Genomic DNA, 11,358 nt, shown 5'->3' with positions numbered 1-11,358 from the left:
AGCATTTTAGACTCACTGGGGCCCAGCTATATTCTCAGTTCTAAATTGGGCCTTCTGTAAATGGTTGTAAGGCTTGAAAAATGGGAGTGGCCTGCAATACACCTGACAGAATGCACCTATTGTCTGAGAGTCCTCCCTGCAGGGGATAGAAAAGAGACTTCCTCTAAATTCAACTCATAAATGGAGAGGTTGAATCAAGTCAGTTACCTGTGGTCACAGGAACAGCGGCAAGAATGAGACTAGAACCCTGAACTTTTAGTGAAAGCAGGCCTCCTTCAACCAACTAAAGCTGAGAGTTATAACTACAGTCTAAATTGTTTGGTCCAAGGACCATTTGGAGTGTCAACAGGATGTCTCATATTTATACAAAAAGCGAAGATTTCTAGCTATCAAAATATATATGTTAAAAAAAGAGGGAAAAACAATATAAATGTTGTTTCCAAATATTTACATCTTTAATGTCAAGTATATCATAGCAGTTGCTTTTTTCTCTTTCTATTTTCATGTCTGGCGTAAGGGCCCATTCTTTGTACTACCCTAGCACCAAAAGCATCCTGTTTCCACTCCCTGTAACGTACTTCATACCCTGTATTAAAATGTCCTGTTTACTTGTGTCTGTCCCCACTGCAACACAGTGCTATGCAGAGCAGACTCACAACTGGTCACAAAATCCAATTGTCAAATTTTCAGAAATTTTGCAAGCCATTTCACAACAGGTTGGCAGTTTGAAATCAGCCAAGGGGGAAGTACTTACACCACAGAAATTGGCAAATTGTACAAATCATAGGTCCCTCCACAGAGCCAGTTTTCAACATCTACCAGCGTTTTTCTGGTCAGACATCTTATTTGTGTGGCTCAGCATTATATTTTTAATTGTTCCTGGCATATAGTAGGTACTCAGTAAGTGTTTTTTTAGAAGGATTAATGATGCTTGAGTGAGAGGTTGAATAAATGAAGGTTTCTCTCAGTTTCTAGTAATGCTAGAAGGAGCATTACATGGGACTCTCCACACCTGGTCTTAGCCAAAAGACTGAGAAGTGATACTCGGGACTCTGAAGATTATAATTCCTGGGAGAAACTGTAAGTCCTTGGCCCTTGGAGACAAGTGAACCTGGATTTGAATCCCAGCTCTGTCTTTAGCAGCTATGAATTATAGGCAAGTTATTTTTTCTTCTCTGAGCCTCTGAGATTTTCTTCCTCTTCTATAAGAAAGGTATAATAATACAACTTGCAGGGTTGTGGTGAGCATGAATAATAAAGTTATATAGACACACAGCCTCTGTGCTAAGTCACCTTCTTAGACTCATATCTCAAATACTTTGCACACTTTCCTTCAGGCCCAAGATATTTCCCATTGCAATTCAGCTTTAATATATTCAAAGCACCTATGATTATCCAAAGTTATTTGTTGACTTATTTACTGTTTGTCTTTTATTAACAAAGTAAGTTTCAGAGGTCAGGGTCCTTACCTGTCTGGTTTGCTTCTCAGTCTCCAGTGCCTTGAATGGTGCCTGATACATATAGTAGCCTTCAATAAATATTCCCTAAATGAGCAAATGAAGAAACAAATGAATGAATAAGGGGTAGTCCTATTTATTAGGTGGCCATCTATAGCAGGGGTCAGAAACTACAGTCACAGAGCAAATCCAGCCTGCTACCTGTTTTTTTTTTTTTGGGGGGGGGGGTTGGTCTCAGGATGAAATTTATAATGAAGGTGCAATGTGGCACATACTCAGTCCCTTTGCACATACGGAATTTTGAATAAATCATTTTGATCTTTCTACACACTGCTTCACTGGGAAAAGGGAATGCCAATAACTGATATTCAGTCACATTAAGCAAAGTTTTATAGAAACATAGCCATGTTCATTCATTGATGAATTGCTATGGTGGCTTTTACATTAAAATAGCAAAGTTGAGTATTGCAACGGAGCCTGTTTGTAGCTGGTAAAGACAAAAATATGTATTATCTAGCCCTTTCGAGTTAAGGAAAATGGCAGAATTTTGCTGACCTCTCATCTATAAGATTGACTCTGAAAGATACCAATTTAAAATTCAGAAAATTGAGGAATTTTTTCAGCATCCCTAAATAAATTGGTGGTGACAAAGGAGAGGAAATGGGTTTCAGGGCATTGAAGCCTGACATCTGAAGACCTAAGGAGAAGAGGAAGGCATCAACCACCCGCTTCCTCCAAGCAAAACATCTTCTCAGGCTCCCAAACAGATGAATATCTGGGCTATTCCAACATATCTCAATGCAGATCTCTTTCCTCTGAGTCTGGGTGATGATTATATTTTTTCCATAGGTTTTTTTATACTGGCACCAAAGGAAAATATGGGGAGGTTCCAAAAGAGAGGGTAGAGTTTGAGATGGCAGCAGCATAGCAAAAACTTGCCCGGCACAGCTCCAAACTCTCATCATGACAGCAGTATCTAATTATTGCACTAAATTTTGAGAAATCTGATATTATGCAAACAAACTCCAGCTGCATTTTATGACAGCACATACAATTTTTATAAAAGAATTTAAAATCCTTTTTATATGGAAAAATATCATTCTCTTACAGTATTTAGAATTAACCAAACATGCAGTCTAATAGACTCTACTAGCTTAATTTGGTACAAATGTTGGAGTACATTGAAATGATCCTTTAAATATTCTAAAGAAAGAATTCTGCACTTTGTGTGTGTGTGACTGAGGGCAATATTTTCTGTTGCTTGCTCTTCGTTGGAATTAGGAGGATTGTATCATTTTCTGTGGTGCTGGTAGTGAGGGTTCCATTTCCCAAGGTAGCACTATGATTTGAAAGTTAAGGAAGAAGAAATTAGGTAGGTAAAGAAAGGTAGAAATGTGTTCTGGGCAGTGGGGAGACCTTTTGCCAAGGCTGGAGCATGGGGAGAGATGAGGAGAGATCCCTGGGGAGATGCTGGGAAGGGACCAAGGCAGAGGGAGCTGATATCTGTAGAGCAAGCACTTACTTACTCTGTGCCAGGCACAGTTGTAAGTATTGTGCATATGTTAACTCATTTAATCCATACAACAAACCTATAAGATAGGTGCTGCTATTATCCTTACTGTATAGGTAAGAAAATGGAGATAAAACATAGTGGAGAAAAAAAAATTGCCCAATGTCATACAGCTAGAAAGAGGCAGAACTTGAATTTAAACCCAGGAATCTGGCTCAAAAAGTCCCACTCTTAACCACCAGGACATGCTGAGGTTTGAGTGTTGAGGCCGGTGAGAGCTTCCTTGTATATGATTCTCTGGAGAATCTATTTAAAATGAAACTATTAGAATTAAAAGTTAACTTTAGCAATATTACTGGATACAAGCTCAATATGTATAATTAATTGTATTTCTATACAGCAGAAAAAAGCCAATTAAAGATAAAAGTTTTAAAAAATGCTATCATCAAGTACACTAAAGGTGTCTTCTAAAGTCTGGGGGTGGGGCAGAGAGCTAACAAAACTCCTGTTGATGTACCTTGAGCTTCACTGAGATCATCACAGCTATTCTCCAAAACCAGGAGCAGAACAGATGTAGTGAGAGAGATTTTGAGCTGTGCAGAGAGCTGAAGTTGTGACTTAAGTGGTAAAGGGGACTCCCCAGTGACCCCCCAAACTGGCAAGGAGTCTGTAAAGCAAAGTAAGGTCTCCCATGGTTCAGAAACATGGTGTCCGAGCTGTAAAGCATAAAGAACCTTGGCATCTGCTACAGGCCAGACCCTAGGCTTTATGGGATGGAAAGTCCTAATCTCTCTCTTAGAACATTCGGATCTGTGGTGAGCTAAATCTATTAAAGTGCAACAAAGCTAGACCCAGTGTAAGTATAAGCTGTATACCTCGATCCCTGTTACTGGCAGCTTCTCAGAAGTGACATGGCCTGGCTAGGAATTAATATTTACTTTGGTTTCTACTATCTTTTAACATAAAAACTTGAGACATGTAATGGAGCAATAAAATGCAATCCATGGTCAAAAGGGAAAAAAAGACAGTACAATCAGACCCAGAAATAGATACTATGTTGAAATGATCAAACTGGAACTTTAAAATAACTATGTCAAAGAATAAAATGATTTTAAAAAGAAGACCAAACAGAGTTCTCTATAGAGTATTCATGAATTATATGACTAAATATTATAAAAGATGAGAATATTCCCCAAGTTGTTCTAGTGATTCAGTATAACAACAAATCAAAATACCAGCAGATTTTTGTGTAAACTTGACAAGCTGATTTTGAAATTTGTAGAAATTCAAGAGACCAAGAATAGCTAAGATACTTTTAAAGAAGAAGATAGGTAAGAGAACTTGCTTTACCAGAAATCAAGGTTTATTACTGTTACAAAATTATTATATATAATGTGGTATTGGTACCACAATAGAAGAGTACAATAGAATAGAATAGAATAGAATAGAATCCCTCCCCCCCAAAAAAAAGACCCATACATATGTAAAAATGTAATTTACAACTAAATTCTCATGCCCTGATGGGGCAGGTGTAATTTAATTCAACCTCTAAGTAAAACAGTTTAGCATTAGTTAATGAAGCTGAAGATTCACATGTCCTAGGAAGTGGCCATTTTTACTCATTAAACTATAGGTTTATAGTTAGGGTTGCCAGATTTACCTAATAAAAATACAGAGTGGCAGTTAAATTTGGATTTCAAATAATGAGCAAATAAATCTTTAGTGTAAGTATGTCCATACAATATCTGAGACCTCCTTATTGTTAAAAAAAAATATTGTTTATCTGAAAATCAGATTTAACTAGGCAGCCTGTATTTTATCACTGTGTGGCAGTCCTAAATATACTTCTCAGAAATGGGTGCCAGGAGGCATGGACAGGGATGTTCATAGCATTGTTTGTAATCACCAAAACCAGCAAACAGCCCCATGACATTGACCATAGAACGGAAAAGTAAATTGTGGTATATCCATACAGTGGACTATTGTGTGACAGTAAAGAGAGATGATTGCTACTAGCTAGACCTAACAACTGCAAATCAATCTCACTAACACAGTGTCTGGCAAAAGAAATCAGACACCATAAATGTCTACCGTTTACTTATATGCAATTAAAAAAAAAGAGAGAAATAGACAAATGAGACTGGTGTTTAGGAAGGTGTGCTTAGGTGGTAAATTGTAAAGAGAGTTTCATGAAAGTTAAGACAGTGTTTGCCTTTAGGTAGAGGAAGGAAATCATCTGTGAGAGGGGCCAATCAGGGCTCTGCTTGCTGACTACATTCTACTGTTTGAGCTGGCTGGTGATTACTCAGGTGTTTGCTTCTGTGTTATATTTCACTTTTGGCAAATTTTTAAAAAGGACTAAGAATATAATATTCTATATAACTACCTGTCATTGTATTAAGTACTTTGTAGTTCTGTCCCTTTTCAATCCTGAAAGGAAATACACATATAGTATAACTTACCTATACACTTAATATTAACAACAGGAAAAATTAAAATGTCTTAATTACAATATAAAGGAGATATAAATGTAATTAATTAGGAAATACTATGCATTTTAACAGGTAAAACTCTCAGGCCTATCTTCACTTAAAGACAAAAGGAAGTAGTTGGATGCTTATTCCTTTACATCAAGTCACTGTGAATATGCCAGGGAAGCTGTTTTAGTGACTCAAATATACCATGAGCAGCTGCTGAATGAAGGCTATGCTTTTTCTGAAATGGTGAACTTCTCCTGGTAATGTTGTGGAGAAAGTTAAAAAGAACAAAAAACTTCCCTCAATTGCTAGAAAATGGCTTTATAACAAAACTCTGCAAAAATCTTTACATTTATGTGAAAACAATATTCCATGTTAAGATAGTTACAAACAAGTTTCTCAGCTACAGAATTGTCCTTTGGGAAGTTGAAAAATCATGTAACTCTTAGGACAATTTTTCTTCATGCTGAATTGTCAGGATGTCTAGCACTGCAGGCACCCCAAATGTGAGCCATGTCCCCCAATCATTGTGTAACCAAAACAACCCCACAGATTTCCAGACCTCCCTCTAAAGGGCTGTACTACCTCTGTTCAAAACTACTAGCCCAAACCTTTGATACTGTGATGGTGCTAGAGAAACTGGAGTTGCTACAGATTTAGACTCCTACATTTCTCTAAATAGCTTTTTTAATTTTATTTCTTAGAAATTTCATTAAACAACAGAAAAATGCATGCATATTTATTATGAAGGAAATGACATCTGGAGCTTTGCCTGGTGGCCTTAGAATTAGCTTAGAAAACACAACTCTCATTATGCATTTCAACTTCTTTAATGCCAAAAAGGGAGGGAAAGGGGGGCATAGATACTAATGAGTGGTAGGCAAAGTCAAAAGCATTTGTTTAGGGCATTCAGTAAAATGACACAGTCTACTCATTGCTGGTTCCAAACAGGCAATGCCAGGTTAGACTTCCACTTTCCTGACATTCTTCTCAGAGTTCCAGTTGGTGTCACATTTTCCAGAGGTAGGAGTTTTGGGGGCCAGCCAGCACTGAACTACCAGTGGACAGGAAGTCCTGCCTCCTTACAGTAGTGCTGAAGATGTACAATGGGGAAGGGACTGGTAAAGCAGGACCGGTTATAAATCTGGCCAGCAGCCTCCCAGCGGGACTTTGAATATTTCTCTTAAGAAATATCATTAATGTTTATCAGTATTTAATCATCTGGAAAGTTTATTATTTATTTCTCACACACTTTCAGTTGGAATTTTATGCCACTAACTCTGATAAACAGTAGTTAGAAATATGCTTGACCTGAAGGAGACTGGGCCCTGAGAGGTTTTGTATTGTGTGATGGGGGAGGGCCAAAGGCGTGGAGATGGGAAAGAAAGCTGAACTATTTTCCAGCATGTAGCTTCTGGCTGATTTTTCATATCCAAGGTGTCTCTGTTGGATATAAGTACTTGGAAGAAATTTTGCTTTTTCTTGCTTTGGAGGGAATAAAGGTCAACTCTGAGAGGTTCTGTTACATATTTCCCAGTAAAACAAAATGTTACCTTTACCAAATGCTTTCTTACATTCTCAGATCTTACACTGGTTGTAATTAATTACACAGCAGATAGCTCCCCCAATGCATTGTCTGTTTCATCTCTGCAGCCCCCTTGCTAGCTGGATGCAATTTGTTGAATCCATAAACTAATGAACAATTTACCTTCAGGCCTTTCAGAGACTGGGAGTACACTATGTTGGCAATTAAAGGTCAAAGTACAATTAAATTGCTACCTAAGACAATTAAAAACATAAATTTACATTTTATTTTTATTATTTGTTTTAGAGCCAGTAATTTAAAGAATAATTCCATTCTTTTATTCCATAAGATTTTAATGAGTATCTGTTGTGTGTCTGGCAGTGTGTGAGGCCTCAGGAATGTGAGACCAAAAAGGCTGACGGAGTCCCTGTCTTCCTCACGGAGCCTGTTGTGATGCAGTGGGCATTCGGTGTCGGGTGTGGGAGCCTATCTTTACTTCTCCTTCATAATGATGACTCAAAGAGTGGATGGTCAGCCCACAGGTCATCTGGGCTTCCTTCCACCTATTTTATTGATCTGCATGTTCAGTTTTTGGAAGTAACCCTCATTCAGAACTTAGAGGAAGTAGGTCTATACATATTTCCTACACATATCTTTTAATCTGGATCAACCCAAGCCCAGGACTCCCTCAGGTGTCACTTGTACCTCCGTTTTACACTTGGCTGACTTGAAAAGTTATATATTTTTATGTTATGAGACATGCATATCTCAATCCCTTTCTGCCCATCACCATCACTGCCTACCTTTTATTGGCAACCATAAGACCACCTACCTGGAAGAAAAGGATTTGAAGGGGAATGGCTTTAAAACACAAATAATCCCCAAGGGAGATAACCTACTTTAGGTGAACAGTGATGTCCTTGTGACCAAATGAGAACACACACCTGGAACCCGCATTACATTCCTCTGCTGACGTCTGGAATCAGAGACATGGACCTTCAGAATTTGAAGCATCTTGGACGTCATAGGAGGTCAAAGAGTGGTCTGGGGAATCACTACATTCCAGGCACGCAGGAGGCTTGTTAAACATGCAGGTCTAGGCACCTGATCCCAAGAATCTACATTTCTAAGATTCTCCTAGGAGTTTGTTAGAAGACCTTCACTTCATATGATCAATAGGAGTCCTACAGTGAGTTCTAAGGATACAGCAAGTTAGCCATTGAGGGTCAATCTGAACCAGAGGGTCTGATTGCCTGCCTAGGGCTCTTACCCTAGTGCTATGTCATGTGGCAGTGAAATACCCAAGCAAAACAAATGAAGTGCTTTCCCCTTCCCCAAACTCTCTCCATGTGGGTCTTGAGATAGAATAACCAGTGCCTGTAAAGGATAAGAGGGTCTCTATTCTTTTTTCCTAACATGTGCCAAATATTTTTCCTTAATGAAGCACATACAGAATTTAAAGTCCCTGCATTTCCTGCACAGATAAGAGTCCAACCTGAGCTCCAGATCTCCACCAGTCTCCACACTGGAACCTGGAAGGAGATCTTCCGACTGGGCCCTGCTGTATCAGAACACAGCTGCTGTGGCAGGTGCTTTGTGGGCCATGCGTTGGCCACGTCCTTGGGAAATCTGTACGTATTTGGGGATTATGAGGACTTCCCAGGTAGTTTGTGGCTTCTCCTGTCTTCTTTTGCCTCTCTTACCCCCCGGCCCAAACCACACACTCACAAACCCATGACTATGCCTTGGAGTGGAAACAGTTGGCAGCCAAGGCTAATATATTTCCCTCCACAGGCTCATTTCCATGCCTCACAGAGACAGGCACTGGGCAGGAACCAAGCTATTAAGGTACAGAGCTTTATGCCTGAAGGATCCAAAAGCCGCTGAAGCTCAGAGTACTTAAAAGAATCGATAGGGCTAAGGCAGTTCAGCAGCCAGACAAGGACTGCTATGAAAAGATAAAATGGCACTGCAGTGGGGAAGGATGAACCCTGGGTTCCAACAGCCCTGCAGTCACTGATTCCGTGTTTGGTTACTAAGACAGTCAGTCCCTTTACAACTCAGCCTCTGTGTGACTCATTCATGTGAGATGCTGTGTCTAAGAGCCTCTCTGAATAGGCATGAAGTATCCACTACAAGGCAGGGGCTACTCGGGCCTGGAGCAGTGCCACCTACAGACCTACATGTCCATTGGGACAGGGATCTGATGGGGTCAGGAGATGACTTATGTATTTTCAATTTGCTCATGATTTAGGGATTAGTATAACCTTTATTTAAGAGCATTCATTTTTGTTCCTGGATGGAACTGGACCCATAGCTGAACACATTTAATGATAAGCTCTGCAATGCTAATTGTATATATTGTAGAAATTCTGGAAATGGATTCATGTTGCTACAGCTGTCATACTGATTATGGGTGTTTTTGGAAGGGACAGTAGCCTTCTCTCTCTCTCTCTCTTTTGCCGTCGGGGCACTTTATTTGCATACATGTATTACATCCCTAGAAAAAGAAAAGAATCCTAGGATGTGCCCTCCTATGCCTTTTTTTCTTCCTTCTTCATGGTCCATGGTGCCCGCTGAGGTTGTCAGAACAATGAACCAAATGACAGGCTGGAAGCAGGCTCTTCTGCCATTTTTCTGGATCTTTGAGCTGCACATCAAATCTGGGGCTGATTACTCCACACTTGTTCAACCCACCTGTGAGGGTCACAATTTTCCCAGCTTTACGGTCATCAGTGATTTCAAATTCACCAGTGTAACCAGGCTTCATCACCACAGTTAAAAACCGGACAATGACTTTGGAGCATGGTTAATATGAACCTGGCGTTTGCCTCTCTTCTTTGCATAGTTGCTACTCTCGAGAGCATCAGCCGGGGTACGCGCACCATCACGGTGACAGGACATGGTGGGAAGCAGTCTTTTCAGTTTTAATTCGATTAACTACAGAATCAGAATCATGGTTAACATTTATTTTGCAATTACTACATATAAGTACTTTACCTTGATTATCTAATTTGATCTCATAAGCATCCTATGAGGAGCATGGAATAATTATCCTCATTTTACAGAGAAAAAAGTGAGGCACAAAATGGTTAATTCAGCCAAAGCTACACATCTAGTAAGTGGGAAAGCTGGGACTCAAACTCAATCAGACTCCAGAGTCCATGTTCTTAATCTAGTATAAATATAGCCATTAATGTACAAGAAATAGTGGTGGGTTGAACTTTTTCATTTGGTCTTTCTTTTAGTTTTTCATTCATTCAATCAATCAATAAAAATAAATACAAATTCAACATGAGACATTCAGCTTTTTACAAAGATGAATACAATAGTTTCTGCCCTCAAGGATCTCACTTTGTAGGAAGAAGACATACATCTAAATAAATGATTATAAATGGGGTGTGATACTCTAATAAAAGCACTTACAATGTGTTTGGTGAGAGAAAGGTGGGGGAGGGATCCTGGAGGAAGCTATTGATCCAGGTCCTGAGGGGAGGGGAAGTTTGGCCAGGAGAGATGAGGGAAAGGAACAGCCCAGTGCAGGAGAATGTCCATCAGCGTTGCACATGAGATCCTGCATCGGCCTTTGTGAGGACACAGACACTAGTTTCCTCCTCTCCAAGAACCTAATCAAGTGTGAGTGTTGTATCAATGAGTAACAAATGGAGAGTATGTTCATAGCACAAATGCAGACAAAGCTTTCTGCAAGTGTAGAAGAAGGAGAGCTTATTCCCAACCCTGGGAGATGGAGCAGAGAGCTGGGGACTTCTCCAGGGAAGACCAATTTGAATGAGGCTGGGAAAGATAAGAGTTTTTCAAAATAGAGAAGTAGAGGAGTAAAGGGGTGTGGACTATTTACGGAACAAATGATCTGTTAGAAATGGAACTGAAGCACATGGAGGTTGGTAATGGGAACCAAGGGACATGGTGCCAGCGCCTGGAAGCCCTGGAATGCCTCATGAAGGGATTTGAAAAGCACTGATGAAAGGCAGGCACTCTGGTCAAGCAGAGATATTGCTGGGGACGTTAGAGTTCACCCTAGATCAGCCATTTCCAAACTTGCTTTTAGCTGCAGAACCTTTCCTTCAAGCACAGTCTCAAGTCAAACCCTAAGTACGAGACAGTTAAGAACAGAGCCACTCTGGTTGGCATGGAGCTGAAGGGACCCAGGATCCAGGCTGCTTAGCCTCCACCTTGGGTTCTGTGCACCACAGCTTAAAATCATCCTGCAGTGAGAGGTCAGAAACTGGAGAACAGGGTGTTTTCAGTCCCATTCCTAGGCTGACTTAGTAGACTGGCAGCAGGCACCCTGGTATTGTATTTGGCAATGAGGCAACCCCAAAGGTGGGTTTGGCCCTTGGTGGTAATCTGATTTGTACATAAAGCAAA

The 11,358-nt window shown here is 40.0% G+C and overlaps 1 pseudogene; it reads right to left on the bottom strand.

Annotated features, from left to right (window-relative positions):
* Nucleotides 1–9,444: 9,444 nt before the first annotated feature.
* On the bottom strand, nt 9,445–9,873 carry LOC112318000 (small ribosomal subunit protein uS8-like; annotated as a pseudogene).
* Nucleotides 9,874–11,358: the final 1,485 nt, after the last annotated feature.

The sequence above is a fragment of the Desmodus rotundus genome, chromosome 10 (genome assembly GCF_022682495.2).
Source record: "Desmodus rotundus isolate HL8 chromosome 10, HLdesRot8A.1, whole genome shotgun sequence".
Classification (NCBI taxonomy): domain Eukaryota; kingdom Metazoa; phylum Chordata; class Mammalia; order Chiroptera; family Phyllostomidae; genus Desmodus; species Desmodus rotundus.
This window is presented reverse-complemented; position numbering and strand designations above follow the sequence as displayed.